We start from the raw sequence: 19,060 nt of genomic DNA on the forward strand, positions 1-19,060 counted from the left end.
ACCGTAAACCCCGCACCGCCGACTTTTCCCGCTGACGGACGGTTCGACTGACCATTTAATGACCCTTTGGAGGATGGGTGGGGGTCTTCTCCTTCTTAGTGCCAGGTCACTCGGGATGAGTCGTTCAATATTGACTCGTTCTTTTGAATCGAATCCCCTTGATGAACGAGAATCAATGTTATGATTACAGGTCGCAAGATGCTAAAAGCATCAATAACTAACATACGTTTTCTCATTTTACAAAAAACTAAAAACTTCATTGGGGTTAACCTGAATGGGTTTTATAGTTTATATATTACCAGAAGCAATAAAAAACCTTCTCTTTCCACATTATTGTTATGACATAATTGAAACACAGTTTAAATTTTAAATCTAAAATTCTTTCCTATGATCCTTATTTTTACCCGCGGGAGATGACCAGTTTAGAGAAATTGTTCTTGGGAAAATATTATAAAAGGCCATTTTATATAAAAAATAGCTTATCTTTGAACCCATTCATTCGAATGATGCAAAAATTAAAAGACCGACTCGGGTGGAGTGAACGAGTCACTCATAAAAACCCTCCCCGAAAAGGGAAAACCATAAAGCCAGACTCTGCGCCGCCGCCGGCCGAAGGCTTTTCCAAAAGTGACGGACGTCCCGGCTGCCCATTTAATGACCCCTAGGCGCTCGGTTGGGTTGGTGGATGGGTTGGGGCTGGTCACTAGAACCACTCCTTTTGTGAGGTCGTTATGGACCGCAAACCCTCGGCGCCTTCTACCTTCTTTCTCTTGACTTTTCTTTGAGCTTGACCGTCTTGAAGGCATTCCCCCGCTTTAAGAAGGGAAGTAGACCTTTGCTTAGCCGCGCTAGAAATCATTACAGCTGTCAAGTCGTGGAAAACGAGCTAGAAAAGGATCAAACCAATATCCAGCTGTTTGTTCGTCCTGGAACAGTAATGCCAACCGTGTAAGTTTGCTCAACGCCCAGGAGTGAGATGAGCACTGAATAGGTTGGTTTTCTATTTCTTTATATCGTCTAAAGAGAAATATTATTACTCCTGGAGTACGTATTTCACGCTTTTAGATCTTAATATAACGATATCTATTTTTCGTGATTAAATGAAGAGTGAATATTTTCAAGCGCGCGAAATCGCGACGACTTAGTATGAATGCTGGGAAAAGCCCGTGTGACGTCATTCTGATTCCGGATCACGCCGTGTGAGTCCACCTAGGTGCGAGGTTATGAGCGCCGACACGATGCAGGCTGCTAGCAGGTAGCGCTTGGATTAAATAAGGATTATTAATACCCTATCAAACGAAGAAAACATTCCGACCGTAGGATATTTTAATAGGTGATTATTAATACATGTTTCCCTGAGCTCTGTGCCCCATGCATGCATTAGTAATCTCAGACAATGTAAAACTCCTATCTACTCGTATAGAAACTAGGTCCCTGTGACGTCACGTGGAGTGGCATCTCATGGGCGCCAATCTGGCATTTTTCAAATGAGGATAAAATTGACCATTAACATTCGTCTAAACTAGAATTTCAAAAACCAAATAGCTTGTGTGTTATGAATACACTAATGGTGAGTAACTAATCAAAATCAATTTATTTCTTTTTCTTCTATGAAGGAAACTACCCTATTGCTTAAGCATTCTAAAGGCCGTATTACGTGGGCTATTGGACAGGTTGGGACTGCATAAAATGAAAAAAATGTAGTGCTGCATGAACGAAATATGAGCATGGACCATTTAGCCATCTCACATGCATGCACGCGTTCGTCACAATTTTGACTTCACTCTCGTCCGATTTTGCAAACACGTACCCAGTAAAACATACTAAATTTTAGCGAGCAGCCTTAGTCTCTAACGGCTCCCACCTTATTTCGTTGAACAACTGCTTTTTTTAAATTGTTTGTAGGCGTTCGAATCCTGTATCCGGAACATGACTCCTGGACTACGATATTATCAGCCAAGCGCTCTATGTACATACTGAAAGCAAACGAATTTCAGTTAAGGAAGAAAACGAAATATATAAATGGAAAAAAAATGAATTAATGATTTGGAATGGTCACTAAAAGTTCGTTTGTAAACCAGAGGGATACAGAAAGAATATTAAAGTCGGGAAATATAATAGGAATTTAGTGTCTATATATCTGGACTTTGAAATGAAGTCATTATATATTTAACGACGTGTTTATCTCCAAATTATTGTACGGCAGGGAGCATAGCGATTGGAACGAAATAAATATAAGATTCTGGGGAAGAGAAAATTATGAATTTTTAAAGGCAGACCTAGAATTATGTTATTAGCGTTGGTGCAAATAGGTTATCTGCAAAATTGCTCCTATTTAAGCGGTCCGATACTAAAATAATTGACTCCACGATTGGAAGCTAATGGAACTACTTCGCATTTCTTCTGGACAAACGTACTGATAATCTATTCTCTGATCTATCCGCAAGTAATTAAAAGTTTGACCCTTTAGAGAATATGCTTTTTATTAAACGATTTCAATTTTTCCTAGTGAATACTTGTGACGAATATTTCTCGGGTTTCCAACCAGGTTAATGCTTCTATACAAGCCGACGTTTCGGGAGACGACCTGTCTCCCGTCCTCAAGGCTACCGTCCTCGGTGGCGCCGGGGTAATGTCCCCGACTGCTAACTTAGAGGTCGCGGGTTCGAATCCCGCCTGGGTGGATTGATCACCATCCAGGGCATGGTTGGATGTTCGTGTTTGTCAATCAAGTTAATTGTAAGAGAGCACAATGGTGTCCTAAATTCTCTTGAAAAATAAGACGAAATTATTGTTGTTATTATTTTTTTTAAATATATATTTTCACAGCATTTTTTTCTGGTTTTAGGCGAGGTACGAGTATCATCACCAAATACTCTCGTCTTTCTACTTTGTGTTGAAAATTTTTCTGAGAATCCGACAGGTATTTAAAATTACTGCTTTTTGTATTGTAATGAACAAGTTTTTCGGCAGTCCAATAGTTTGAAGACCTTGATGAATTGAATGAGGCACTACTCCTGTGGTAAAGATAATGGTTGGTATTATGTGTACTTTATCTGATTTCCACAATCTCTTCATTTCATTTTTAAGTTCCTCATACTTTTCCACTTTGTTGGAGTAGGCTGTAGTGATATTATGCGAATTAGTAACGGCAATGTCTATCAAGTACGTTCCATTGTGAGTTTTATCTTGCATTACTAGATCAGGCTATTATTATTATAATATCAAAATTGGACTTCCATAAAGTAACACAGCCTTGAGGATGGGAGACAAGTCGTCTCCCGAAACGTCGGATTGTATTAAAGCATTAACCTGGCTGCAATCCCGTGAAATGTTCGTCAGTTGCTTTTTATTCTTTCACGGGTGGGGTTCTTACACCCCGCGCCATACGCCTTACGAGGTGGCTTCCGGGGATGGTATGTAAATGAAGGAGTAAAGGAAAGTAATTGTATCCTATCGTGAAATAGCTAACCCGTTAATCCTCAGCGTTGCGTTAGCGCAACATTATTGAATCCTAATTCTCAGAACAAGATTCTACTTCAGAATAATTTTTTCTTCGATTAACTGGCTCTTTTTAAGTATCTCTAGTTCTAATTTTGTCAAATCCATCAACATTTTCATTCATATAATTGAATTTTTACGTCTAATAGCGTTTGGTATAAAAATCGATGCGCACATGCGAGACACCCCAGGGAGAAAGACATACCCCCAGCATGTCCGTCAAGGCAGAATGGGGAATTTCCTTCAAAGGAATACTGATAACTCCCGGCGAAGATGTCGAGTGTAGAAATCAAGATAAAAAATAAAACATGTAACCTAATTTTTAAAAATTACTTTTTTGGATTTATTTACCGGATTTTTCCCAGCGTTGCGTACACGCAGCATTTTAAAAAATCATATGATATGATGAAAATATTCTTATTCCAAAAATTCATCTTAATTAGCCCAAAAGAAACCGGAAAATGCGAAACAACCGAAGTTAAAAGCCCTACATACAGTATGGGCAATAATGAGTTAAAAAGATTAACATCGTGCGTTCCAGAGTTTATTTTAATGTAATAACTAGTTATGACCAAATATTTCACCAAATACTGAGCATTATCCAATCTTATGGGATTATTATCAATGTTTTGGTCAAAGCGGGCGTGGCTTTCCTACTCAAGCACCCCCATTCCTACCACACTTCACTCTACTCTCGGAACCAGTGGTGCCAACTCCAGTATATTAAAACCTCCTTGCCTTCGCAAAGGCCGTTTTACACGGTACAGGGAATGCGCAATCTGACGTACGTGCGAAGGCGCAATCAAAATTTCGTCGTGTAAAGCGGTGAATTGCAAGAACACATGCGAGAATGCGTGGATGCGAGACGGCAAAATAGCCCCCGTTCTAATTTCGTTCATGCATTCGCGCAAATCCTCGCCATTTTAGAAATTAATGCAGCTCTAACCCTCGCAGTTCCGTGCCCCGTGAGAAACGGCCTTAAAAGGATGCCGATTGTTACGTCACATCCTGTAAAGGCCGTTTTACACGGCACACGGAATTGCGCAATCTGATGTACGTGCGAAGGCGCAATCAAAATTGCGCCGTGTATGGCGATGAATTGCTACAACACATGCGAGAATGCGCGGATGCGATACGGCAAAATAGCCCCTGTTATAATTTCGTTCATGCATTCGCGCAATTCCTCGCCATTTTAGAAATTAATGCAGCTCTAACCTGCGCAGTTCCGTGCCCCGTGAGAAACGGCCTTAAAAGGATGCCGATTGTAGCGTCACATCCTGTAAAGGCCGTTTTACACGGTACACGGAATGCGCAATCCGACGTACGTGCGAAGGCGCAGTCAAAATTGCGTCGCGTAAAGCGGCGAATTGCTAGAACACATGCGAGAATGCGTGGATGCGAGACGGCAAAATAGCCCCTGTTCTAATTTCGCTCATGCATTCGTGCAATTCCATGCCATTTTAGACATTAATGCAGCTCTAACCTGCGCAATTCCGTGCCCCGTGCAAAATGCCTTAAAAGAAAGCCGATTGTTGCGTCACATCCTGTAAGACCATCGTGGTTGCAGACCCAATATCCTACAAATGGTTATAAGGTCAGCAACCTTATCCTTACCACCACTCTAGAGGTTTATAAACGGAAGCTGTTTCTATGGTAACCCCTGCTCTTTAAGAGGATTTACTCTTGGGTAAACCCAACCTTCAAAGTTCCCACGTTGATGTTTTGTTCCCTGAGTGCTGTCCCTTGACCCTTATTCTCAGGGTTTTTTTTTTAAGGATAACATCCTTCCTGTTTATTCTTCAAAGTGTTATAATCCGAAGTTTTTCTTCCAGAAGTGTGTAAGTGAGTATCTTGTTACCCTCTTTGAGAAAATCCCTTTCGAGGAAAGCGCCCAGGGTTCATTGAAAAACCCCTAAAAGAGAGAACTCTACACTCTCAATGGGTACCCTGTTTGTGTTGGGGATTAACTGGGTCACCTGTATCCTTTTCCTTCGTTTTTCCCTTTTTGCCTCTAAGGGTACAGTCTACCCGGTGTGCAAAGATTACGTGACCCTATGCGTTCGCAAAAAAAGCAGTGGCGGCTTGCCCATAAGGACTCACGGACGCCGCCCCTCCCAAAGATTTTAAAAAGGAGAAAAAAATGAAATACCCATTCAAATATAATAACGCATTTAACCCTAATATGGGCAACATATTTTTCTGACGTAATCGGGCAAGGTGAGTCCGACGGACTCTTTTAACTTTTGCTTTTAATTTAAACTATTAAACAGTGAAAAATATTACTTTTCACATCAATTTTTATACATTGTGCACCTTAGAATCATTTCACATAAAATTGATTATTTTTTGTTAAACAAAAGTTTTACATTACTTATTAATTTCATACATAGTCAAACAGCGAGTACAGTGGACTCTTTTGACAAATGGTTTCTGTTTTCACTGCATAAAACACCAAATACTTATCGTAACATAAACATAGTGATAATTTTACATTTTTTTGACAATTCAAACCAAATATTTGTAAAATGCACATTACTTTTTACATTTCGTGCACCTTACCCGGATTTGTGGGAATTAAGGGAAAAAAATTATTTCTGAGCTATTTTGATTCCGAAAGATGTTTGAATTACTCTAATTTATAGGAAATATACAATTAGAAGAAGTAAAAAATTTACAACATGCTGACATTTCAGTAACAGAATAAAATTCTCAAAAATGTGATGCGATGAGTCCAAGAGACTCACCTTGCCCGTATTAGGGTTGATTAAGCAAAGTGTTTTTTTTTTCAATCGCATACATCGAAAATGTAGCAAAAAACACGCAAAAATAGCGCGAGAAGTTCGCATTTGCACGCACGCACGCAACGTATTTCTCTTTCTTTATGTTATCAGTAGTTCTCAGCCAATGATATCTGGTGATTTTTACGGGTATTCTTCCGCGTTTATCCATTTTGTAGGACAATATTTCGTTAACGTTCCAGTTGGCATCCTCAGGTCAACAGAAGTTATCTGAAGTTCACTCCAGTGGACCTGAGGAAGACAACTGGAACGTTGGCGAAATATTGGCAGATTATCTTCACGTGCCGAAATACTTCATTCACTTGGATTATTACACCCCAACCACCGCAGATTGACAATAGACATCAAATTTCTTCACCGCATCTTAAATGGATCCTTCAGATCCAGTGATCTCCTATCCTTCTTTTCACTACGCATTCCTGCTCGCAAAACCCGCAATACTGAACTTCTACACCAGCCCAACTTCCGTCTGGCAATATCTCAACGATCCCTCTTTTCCCGCCTACCTTCTATTTTCAATCCAGTCTTCAATTCTTCTTCCTCTCTTGACATCTTCGCCTCCCGCTCTAATTTTAATAACCAAGTGAAAAGTCGATCTTTCTGACACTGACCTTTTGTATCTGTTGTATAAGCTGAAAATGATTGTTTTTTATGATATTATTTTTTTACACGTTCATTATTATATTTATATAATTTATTTTGTTTATAAGCCCAATGTAAAAGCCTTAGTGCTGCTTTTGGTGTGACATAAATAAATAAATAAAAATATTGTCCTACAAAATGGATTAACGCGGAAGAATACCCGGAAAAATCACCAGATATCATCATAAACTCCACGGAAGCCGACTTGGAAAGTTCCCAGCAAATGGCTGTCTACTACTCGTTTCAATATTAATAGTTTCCGGATAGATATGAGTCATGGCAATTCCGTTAATAATTGAATTTGGGGGAAGGGACGTGGGATGGAAGGAAAGCGGTTTTTGGGAGTTTGTGTTTAGTTTTATCAGGAAGGTTGTAATCCCATAGATGAGCGATCAGTTCATCATTTCCGCGAGCTGAATAAAATACTAAGGAAGGCTGCGCGGTTCGTCAAAACTGCAACGGGCGTACAGACAGTGTTTCCCAGATGTTAAGCGAATTAGGCTGGGAGCCGTTGGAGACTCGGAAGCTGAGCGCTAGGATTAGATTGCTTGAACAATTGAGAATGGATATCTTTAAGAGCGACACAGAGAACATAATATTAGAGCCACACTATATTTCCAGGCCCGATAGAAGCGATAAATTAAGAGAGATGTTTTGCCGAACGGATAGATATGGTAATTCGTTTTCTCCCGAACCATAAAGGACTTTAAAAAACGCTAGTCCCAACCTTGTTAGAGCACTTCATTTTTTTTTGTAAACGGCTGGTGGCCTAACACCACCTGCCACACGCCTTTTAGACGGCTCGCGGGGTATTATGTAGACGTAGATGTAGATTATTTCTTAAGGGCAGCGATTTAGTGAATTTATGAAGAGAGCTCTTTAGACAGTGCAGCAATGGAGTGATCAGGTCCTTTCGTAGGTTCCGGTTGCTGATGAACCACGGAGCGCCGACTATTTCGCGAATGATGACGTTTTCGGTGGTTTGTAGTCGTTTAAACCCATTAATCCCCAGCGTTGCGTTAACGAAACATTATTGAATTCTAATTCTCAGATGAAGTTTCTACCTCGGAATAATTTTGTCTTCCTTTTACTGACTATTTTTTAAGTATCTCTAGTTCTAACTTTGTCACATCCACCAACATTTTCATTCATATAATTGTATTCTTATGGCTGATGGCGTTTGGGAAAAAAATCGATGCGCACATATGTGACACCCAAGGAAAAATGACATACTCCAGCTTGTCCGTTGAAAGGCAGAATGGGGAATTTCCTCCAAAGGAATACTGATAACTCCCGGCAAAGATGTCGAGTGCACAAATCAAGATAAAAAATAAAAGATGTAACTCAAGTTTTAAAAATTCCTTTTTTTCATTTATTTACCGGATTTTTCCCAGCGTTGCGTATACGCAGCATTTTGAAAATCTTAAAATATGATGAAAATATTATTTTTCCATGAAATCATCTTAATTAGGCCAAAATAAATTGTAAAATGCGAAACAGCCGAAGTTAAAAGCCCTACATAGTCTGGGGAATAATGGGTTAGAGGTAAATAGGCCTAGTTATAGTTGAGTTAATCGAGTTAGTGATTGTTAGTGTTCAGTGTTAGTGATAGAGGAATAAAAGAGTGGAATGACCTACCTGAAGTGATTTTTAAGATCTTCCCTTCAAATGCCAAAATTTTTAGGAAGAAGTGTGAAGCCCTTGCCTATTGATTAAGTACATAATGGTTCAAAAAGGGAGTTTGAAGTTGGGTCAATGCTCATTTTTTAGTTGTATTAAATTAGAATTAATGTATTTAATGGATTGTTTTTAAATTGTTTTATTGGGACAATGTTAAATTCTTAGTTGTATGAGATTAGAATTAGGGCATTATTTTTATCATGGATATGTATTCTGGTTCTGTTTCTTTGTATTATGTACTTCCTGATTTTATGTTACCACCCGACATTATGGTCGACTTGTAACAATTTATGTAATAATAATAATAATAATAATTATTATTATTATTTTGTGTATTAGTGATCTCTAGATTGTCTGAAAATCTTACAAAAATGCACAAAATATTCAAAAATGTTAACCCCCTGGTAGTGTGTGCCCCTGCTAGCATTTGACTCACGAGCCGCCACTCAAAAAGAGTTATATACAACGTTTTCCGCAAATTGCACAAGGTAGCTTCCATGCGATATCACGTGCATATAAACCATGAACCTTAGAGAAAAAATACATCAAATAACCTCTTCAGACCTGAAAGTGTATTTTCCGCAGAAAATTAGCGATTTCTATATAAATAGAACTGTAAAAAAAATCAACCCGCTTAAAAAATTGTTATCGTAGCGATAATAACCACTTATATCACACATTTTACGTAAAAATAAAGCAACAATGACAAGAAAAAGGTTTTTTGCGAGCATAAAAAATTGCATACATAAATATTTATATAAAAATAGAACTGAAAAATATCAATCTGCTTGAAAAATTGCAATCGTAGCGATAGTAACCACTTATATCACACGTTTTACGTAAAAATATAAAGCAACAATTACCAGAAAGGGGTCTTGTGTAAAAAAAATTGCATAAGTCCACAGAATTGATGTTATATAAGCTCATGTTTTTGAAGTAATATGTATACCTAGTTGTAAAATAGAATCAATAAATGGTACTCACCTTCGTAAATGCCACTAATCGTAGGATAACACCAATACTGGAACCATTCTTCATCAACCACGCCTGAAATTCGATAGAGATGGAAAACAGCTGAGTATGTTTAAGCGCAATATGTATAGAGTATGATACAAGCGGCGCTCAGCACATACAATGTAAATTTGTAAATGGCGCATCATAATACCCATCTCATCCTTGAGTCATCCGGTTGATTATGTTCTAAGTTGTGCTGTATTCCATGATGTGGTTATTGAGTGTTCTATTTCGTCAGTTTACTTCCTAGTACTGGAGTCATTAAATCGACGAATTTATTTTGTGTATTTTCTCAACTCATTGTTGGTTTTATTTCCGTGAAAACTAATTACTATGCCTGTTGCTCACGGTGAACCACGTTTTATAAAACATAGAAACGTTCTAAGGAATTTTTAAACTCCTAAAACGGCAGAGGATCCGGTGAAAAAGTTAAGTTTCCATGGTGTCATAATCGAAAATAACGTAAACGAATGCACTTAATAAATTCCCACACACTACTGTTGAAATCATTGCATAGGCCTTCAATTTTAGTCCTGGGGATGACGAGGGGTAGGTTTTGAAGGTTTAAAACTCTTACAACATAAAATGATATATAACCATGCATGATATGCAGGGAATAAGGAGGATAAGTTTCTTCCGACTGGATAAAAAATTGTAAGTCATTACCCACGAAAGTAGTTCACACTGTTGGGACTTGTTTTTTTCCGAATTCCATTCGCATCTACATACTACCCCGCAACCCACTACAAAAGGCGTGTGGCAGGGGGTGTAAGGAACCGCCCGCTTAAAATATAATAAATATATGCTCCAGCAAAATTCCGCCTATCATTTATTTAAGTCCTTAATATTCGGGGAAAACTAAATATCATACCTATCCATTCGGCTAAATATCTCTCTCATATATTACAGTCTAACTTAAGTCAAAAGCATTGAATATACCATATTTATTGTCTATCACATATTATTACATCTACCTTACACTTATTATTGTTCGAGGGAAAAACGAATTCCCATATTTATCCGTTCGGCAAAATATCTCTCTTATATATTACAGTCTATCTTAAGTCAAAAGCATTGAATATACTACATGTATTGTCTAGAACATATTATTATTTCTACCAAACAATAGCATAAAACCGCTGTTTAAAAACGCACGACAGAAAAGGGGAAATAATTGGATTTTGCAGGCCAAATGCCGAAATTAAGTTTTCGTGGAGAACACAGCAACAATGAATGACGTAGCCAGTTCCTAAATATACCACTCTCGCTGATAACGCTTAGAAAATAACGTTACTTTTCCGGCCTTCCATTTCATTACAATTTATCTCATTCAATTTTCTCACTGCTCGGGATAGCTTTACGCATTATTATATCCTGTAATTACGTCTAGATAAATATTTTTTCAGAAAATTTAACGGCCTAGTTTGGCTGACCAAAATTAAGACATTAAATTCTAATCATGTTATCAACCTAGTCTCTATTATTTTATGTATTTTTGATGTCGTGAACCTGATTTCTAACGAGCAAATTAGTAGCAGTGGAGATATCTCTACTTTCTGTTAATAAAGCTAGACACTAGAGTTTGAGGACCTCTAGAGCCTAAAGGAAGCAATCAATTTCAATGCCACAAAAATCATGCAAAAGAAGATTTATTTCTACGTTGAATAGTTCGATATAGTTGGATAGGCTCCGCAGAATTTCCTGTATTTAATTTTTACCTCAAATAAGTACCAGTTATTTTTTTCGCGTAAAATCAAGTTGCCTAACTTCAAGAGCTTTTCGTTCCCGTAAAATGGAATTTTGATATAAGAAAGCCAGGTCTAGTACTAACAGTTTTCAGAAAACAAATTTTTCGGACCGTCAAAATTGATTTTTTTGTTGTGAGCAATTATTCTAAGCCAATCTCTGCTAACTTCGGAACCAATGGGTCAGCTGGCAATTGATTGAAAATGAGTCGTACAACGTTTAGAATTAACAAAAACACGTGACCCATTTTACTGCGGGTGGCTTCGTAAAGTTGTCACTGTGGCAACTCCCGATATGCTTAAATCAACAGAACACGGTTTTAAAGCGCATTTAATCACTTTGGATCCAAGGTTTTTCGCATTTTCGTGATTATTTCGTCTTCCTCAGTGAGGCCACCTTGACCGTTTTATACCCGAAGTTTTATTGAAGTGAAAACTTCTTTAGAGGCGTTAAGCACTTTTGCGGGATGGGGAAAAAGCATAGAATACGGGTGAGCGTTACCGCCCCGACACCGTGATCGCTACAGCGAGATATACATTTTCCTCTTAAAATTCATCTCTTGGTATCACATCCTCGGTAGTATAGTGGTCAGTATCGCCGCCTGTCACGCGGCAGACCGGGGTTCAATTCCCTGCCGGGGAGGATTTTTTCCTCAATCTCATACAATTTAAAAAATTTTACAATGGATATTTCAACTACGCAGGCTGACTAGGTATACTAAATAAACTTTGTTAATATATTGCTAATATATAGACCGTTAAAGTCTTTTTGTTTTAAAACTATTAAAATTGAAAATAAAAATCTATAGTGTATATTGTGTAAGTTCATTAAATATAAAGAGCTCGTGCATAAACGTGCAGAAGAGTGTACACGCTATAAAAATACAGGTCAGTACAATTTAAGGCAGTGTCTTTTATGTGCATAGTGAACAATTATAGGTTTAAAGCATATTAAATAAAAGAAATAAAAGCATATTATAATTTAATATATAAATGATGTTACTTTCTATTTATACACATCGTATTTTTAGTATATATTCAATAATAAACAGTTTGCTGAAAAAAATAATTTCAATTTTTGTTGAAAAATGAGTATTACTGGAAAAATTGGTTCTTTTATAATATTAAATCTATATAAAAATAAATGGATACTAATTATTTCAGTTTTCACTTCTGTCGGCCAGTCCCACGACTGCCCCGTTTTTTTCATTAAGCAGTTGGTATGCTTGAAACCATTCCATACCATGGTAGGCAAAGTAATACACATTTTTAAAGGAAGCAGGTGTTGCGAAATATTTACCAGACGACGCTCTCTTTGACGCAAAAAGAACATAATTCAACCATAAGGGTCCGTGTATCCTTGCCGAAACCCTAGTTCGGATCATATTCCCTTCTCCCTGACCCTTGTAAGGGTGCAAAAGCGGTGTCTTTCCGGTCCAACGGACACCCCAACCCTGGCGGGCGGTTCGGCGGCCTCCCTTTTTACCCTTGGGAGGCGTGAATGACCTTATGTGCGCCGATATCATCGCCGCAAGGAAAACCAGTTGAGTGGAAAACACCGACCATAAACTGCGTGAAATCTATTCTATGATTTATACATCGTCTGGTAGAATCGTAGAACAGGACATGGGTTCAGGAAAGAATCTGATATTGTTCTTTGAAAGAAGTATTGCCTTCAGAACAGGGTCACTTTTATTATTGTTTCGGCTTACAACTCTTTTAAGTCATCCCGTTAATTATACGACTACATCATACCCCGCAAGCCGGCTACAAAGCGTATGGCAGAGGGTGTTATGGCACAGGACGCTTACATATAATAGTAAATACTCGATCAAGATTACGACTAGCATTAATTATAGTCCTTTATGGTTCGGGGGAAAAACGAATTCCCATATCTATGGCAAAATATCTCTCTTAATGTATCGCTTGTTCTTAATAACTATTGACATTTTGTAAACACCACCATGCATTCTTGAATGTTTAAATTTTTTCAACAACTGTAGATTATAAGGTTATGATATTTTAGATTTTCAATATTTTTTCATATTTTTAGAAAAAAACACTTGCATTTTTTTGTGAAAACTTAAAATCGTATTTAATTTTCTCATAATTCAGGTCCAGGGAACTCATAATTCAATTATTATAACGAAATTCAAAATAAAGTAATACACAACACTTCACTTCACAATGGTTACTACTTCAATGCAAAGAACAAACGAGGTATCTATGACGCAACTAGTGGGGTGGGGACATACCGAGTCCCCAGATCACTTCGCACAATGTTTACACTTTAAAAGGGTGAGATAGACTGACAAAAACCAATTTGGTGGGAGTACACTTGAAGCTACCAATTAGCTAAGCGATGATGCCAAATCACCATGGAAGTAAACAACAAATTTACCAACCTGGGGATCCACCATCACTCCGCGTCAGTAGCTACATGTTAAGGATGGCAACACTGTTTCAATTCATAGAATTGACGGCGTCACTCACTGGGATGATTCATTGAAAGTTTTTTTCCATAGTTCTAACCTTGCATGTATTTGCTCTAGGAATTACTAACCACTAGCAAGTTTTTTGTTAATGAATACGCACATATTTTGCGAGAATGCGTAACAATAGATAGATAGATAAACTAGGAATAAATAGTAGATAAACTCGGATGGGAATCTCTGTCAGACTGTAAAATGAAAAAAAAGACTACTAAACCGTTTAGATAAATGCAAGAGCAGTGTCTTTTCTAACGAAGTTAGCCATATATTACGGACACCAACATACTTCGGAAGATCAGATCATATAAATAAAATAAGAGACATAGATTGTAGAATAGACAGATTCAGAATGTCTTTTTTTCCACGATCAATAAGAGATTATAACGGCGGGGATATAACTCATAAATAGATTGCATGACTTGTAGTGTAGCGTACTAACCTACGTAAAACCTAATGCATGTTTTTTAATTTTATTATTATTTCTAACAGCATATGGTGGTGTAATTTGTTTATATGCGTGACGTTTTTTGGACTGTGTGGTGTGCATGTGGGAGTCCAATTGCATACTGCATGTTGGTTATTGATCACCCCCTGCCAAACACCCTAGATGTGGTTCGCAGGGTATTATGTAGATGTAGATGAATAGCGTCTCTACCGTGTCATTACCTTTACAGGGAAGAGGAATAAGTAAGTTTTCGCCAGAGAGGAAGGGGAAAAGGAAGGTTTAGGCGTTCTCGAAGGTGAAAATGTATAAATCCAGAGGAATAGTTTGTATAGCTGGCTATTCTGAGACGTCACACAAAAATACATTTAAGCATATATTTTTCAAATGGGAATCTTCCATTTCCGGGTATCACTACACTTTGATCAATCGGAAAAACTTCATTGAATATGCACCATTTCCAAATGTGATGGACAGTTGCCAAAAAGGATTTTAAAGAATTCTCGCCTTCTCTTTTGAGAGTGGAAGCATAGGTTGGAGGTTAACGACAGTTGACACTTTTTAGTGAAGGTTTACAATCCCCTTTTCCGCAAAAGCCTGCGGGAGAGACACTTAGAAAGGAGGGACAGATCCCTTTCGTATATATACAAGAGAAAGTAAAGGAAGAGGAACAGTTCTTTCGAACCCACCTGAAAAGACTGCCTGCTCTACATACAATAGCAACACAATGCTACCTAGCAACCGGAAAACACGTGTATCCCATTGTTGAGGGCTGGGCTTATGTCCCTCGCGTAGAGATCCTCAATAATGGAATTGGACTGTTTCAGTTATATACTCGATATACATATATTCCCAGTATTGATATTAGGATATTGCACATCGATTTATATTAACTACATGAAAGATAAGTGCGCATGTTAGGTTTAGTTGTCATTTTTTGTTGCATAAAGTAAAAGAGTGTGTGTGAGTTCCTAAGAGTGTGTTTAAGTTGGTAGGTATTCGCAATCCTTCGGGAGGTGGTAGGCGAGACAATTATAAGCATTGTTTTGCCCATAAACATTGGGTTGCAACTCCCTTGTTACTATGGCATCGTAAAAATGTTTAGGATGCACTTTGCAACTGCCATGAAAACGGTTTTTCTTTGGTATCCAGACTTTTTGACATTATATTTTCATACTCTTCATTTTTAAGCACATGGAATAATTAAGGTTGTTGAATTCTTAGTTATTTTTGGTTTTACTGGTTGTACTATTCCTATTATTCGAGAGAGAATAAAAATACACCTTCTGGAAAATGCCAACCCATAGCGAAAAAACTGTTGATATTCAACAGTTAATGGGGACAACTGCTGAATCCAACAGTAACTACTGAATCCAAAGTAACTTCTGAATTCATCAATAGCTGTTGGATTTATTAGTTACTGTTAGAGTTAACAGTTATTGTTAGTTTTATTAGTTACTGTTAGTTTTAACAGTTACTTTTAGTTTTAACAGTTACTTTTAGTTTTAACAGTTACTGTTAGTTTAAACAGTTACTGTTTGTTTTAACAGTGGTCCCAATTTACTGTTGCATTCATCAGTTACTGTTGGATTCAGCAGTTACTGTTGGATTCAACAATGGTCCCAATTGACTGTTGAAATTTCAACAGTTTTTTCGCTAAGGGAAGGATAGGACGCCACTTCAAATTGAAGGATTATACGAAATCCCCTGCGGAACTTGCGAGAAGAAATACATCGGGGAAACGGGGCGAACGGTCAAAACTCGAATAGAAGAGCACAAGCGGGCCATTCGACTGGGTCAGTACTCTTCAAAGTCAGCCGTAGCGGAGCACAAAGCCACCGGACATGCGCTCAACTTAAAAAAATCAAGAGTCATCGCGAGGGTAAAACATTTTAGAGCCCGACTCATCCGCGAGGCCATAGAAATAAAGAAGAACGATAATAAATGTAACAGAGATACCGGATTGAGAATCAGCAGTACTTGGAACCCAGTCATCCGCAACATTTCGTCATCTTCCCCCTCCAGTCCCAACTCCCCACACCCTCCACCCACCCCTCCCACCTGAAATATAGAAAAAGGCAGCAAAAACCAAATCCCAGCATAATTCCTTTGAAGAGGTGACCTGCAGTCGGTCGCGATACGTCGGGGCAATCTCCATTACGACACGCGGCATACACCCGTATGTCACTCTCATTTAACAACTTATCCGCCAGTTTCTACGATAGAAAAATATTTTCCGTACTGCGAGTAGCAATAGAATATTTTAAACCTCTTAGCACCGAGCTCTTTCTTGGTATGGAGTTACCCCGGTAAAAAGTATTAAATTATTTTATTTCTTTTATAATCATAAGAACAGATAGAAATTGAAACAATTGAAACAAGGAATTCGTGCGTAGGTTTCCGCGGCGTTGTTCACGTTGACTGCCAATTTTCGGATTCTCCAGCCGCGTCTGTCGTTTATGGTTGACTACAGTTTCGGAAGCCATCCTGCTTCCGTCTTCAGGTCGAAGGTGAGAAGTTTTCATTTTTTGCCGTCTTATATAGCACTGGCACATCTCCTCCTGTGTGCTGATTGGTCAGCACTCTCTTCCACGCGTTGCTGATTGGGTAGCCGTTGTCCCTGTTAATATTCTGTGTTTTGTGAATTTCAATTGCTTCCCTAATTTGCCTTGGGTAGTAGCGACTTTCTTTTGCCACTATCTTCGCTTTTTCGAGGGAGATCGGCCAGTGCTTTACAAGACGGCAAAAAATCAAAACTTCTCACCTTCGACCTGGAGACGAAAGCAGGATGGCTTTCGAAACTGTTGTCAACCATAAACGACAGACGCGGCTGGAGAACCCGGAAATTAGCAGTCAATTGAAACAACGAGACAGAAACATGAATACAGGACGATGACACAGTGTGGCTTGGAGATTGAATAAAGGTCGTAAGAAACAAGGAAAAAAGTTCACCTGAACCGGGAATCGAACCACGGACCTTCATTTATATACATCTGAAGGTGGGGTCTACGGCCCCACCTTCTTCATTAAAGGCCCAATAGCGCCCTTTGAATTTTTTTCCTTTCTATTATCCGCTACCGCCATTTGCCTTTTCGTAACTTCTCCCTCGATAAGATTAGATCCTCTCTTGGCATTTCTACTTTAGCTGATCGCGCAATGACCGGAGACTCTTCTTAAATATCACTAATGGCAAATACAGATCCTCTGACCTTCTTTCTTTTTTTCCGCTTCGTGTTCCTTCGCGCACGACGAGGTCGAGTGACCTATTTCATTGTTTCACCCCCCGCCTTTCTGTTTCTAAACGTTCTTTTCTATTCAGACTTCCTTCTTCCATTTAACTCCTATGCCAAATGTGTTCTAAAATTTGATCCTTTTTTTCATCCCTCGTCCATCTTGCACCATCACTATCGTAATATTCCCCCTATTCCTCACACCACCCGATGAACTTCACTATTCTTTGTTATATATTTGTAAATACTGTTGAATATTTTTTGTTCATTATTGGTTACATTGCTTAATATTATTAAATTGTTTCTCCTGCTATTGTAGTCCTCTGTAATTGGCCTCGTGTTGTTTTTGGACTAGATCAATTAAATAAATACATAATCGATCGAAAAGAACGGACAAAATTAACTATAAAAACACTGAATCACATACACTCACAATAACTATCAGAAGTTTCAGCGGGATGACCCGCTTTTTCTGTGCCGGAAGTGAACTCCATGATTAGGATGAATTACATATGTATAATGCATCCTAATTTTTGGGTTGGTACCCCTCTGGCTTCGACGCAGCGTGAATAATCTCGGTGAGAGTTTTGCACTCCAGAGCAGAGTCGAGTATGCTTTCGTCACGGCGGCTCAGCCCGCAAGGGGTCCCCTAGGCGTGAAAAAGGCCTCGTGTTAGTGAAGGAGCAGGGGGGAAGAACCCCCCCTCAAATAGCTTCAAGTGCCCCTTCTCGCTTACCCCTCGTTTTAAGAGCAGCAGGGGTTCTCTTTTGCTTGCTACACTCTTCAAAGCGATTCGCCATGCCCTCTTGGCGTCAACTTCCCCCACACATCCGCTGGGTCCAGAGTCTACCACCCTCCCGTGCGAAAGATTCACTTCTCTTTGGAAATGCATGCAATGCGTTCACTTACTGTGAATACGGTTGTTTCCTATTATTTTTTTAGTGCCTGAATCAAAAGATTCTTACTCCTGGAGTACGTATTTCACGCTTTTAGATTTTTTAATTGATGACATCTATTTTTCTCGGTAAAATGAAAAGTAAAAAATTCCAAGCGAGCGAAAACGCGACGGCTAAGTATGAATGCTGGGAAAAGTCCGTGTGACGTCGTTCTGGTTCCCGCTGCCGCAAGTGAGGCGACCTTGGGGCGAGGCTTTGAGCGCTGATACGACGCAGGTTGCTTGCAGGTAGCAGAGTACCATGCTAGCTGGTAGAAAGTTATCAAGCACACGAAAACGCGATGGCTAAGGATGAATGCTGGGAAAAGCCTTTGTGACATCTGGCTGCTGCTGTGTGAGGCCACCTTGGTGCCAGGCTAAGAACGTCGCTACGATGCAGGCTGCTAGCAGGTAGCGCTTGGCTTAAATTAGGATTATTAATACCCTATCAAACGAAGGAAACTTTCCGACCATAGGCAGTTTTAAGAGGTGCTTATTAAGAGATGTTTCCCTGAGCTCTGTGCCTCATGCATGCATTGGTAATCTCAGACGATGTAAAACTCCTATCTACTCGTGTAGAAA

General features: G+C 38.8%; 1 protein-coding gene and 1 non-coding gene across 2 annotated transcripts in view; both read left to right on the forward strand.

Moving 5' to 3' along the window:
• Positions 1 to 19,060, forward strand: part of LOC124172988 (transcription factor Sp8-like) — a 195,863-nt gene that overhangs the window by 82,934 nt on the left and 93,869 nt on the right. The gene's annotated exons all lie outside the window — the stretch shown is intronic.
• Positions 11,952 to 12,023, forward strand: Trnad-guc. Its single transcript has one exon. It is a non-coding gene; the product is annotated as a tRNA-Asp (tRNA).

This window comes from Ischnura elegans, assembly GCF_921293095.1.
Source record: "Ischnura elegans chromosome 13 unlocalized genomic scaffold, ioIscEleg1.1 SUPER_13_unloc_3, whole genome shotgun sequence".
Lineage (NCBI taxonomy): Eukaryota > Metazoa > Arthropoda > Insecta > Odonata > Coenagrionidae > Ischnura > Ischnura elegans.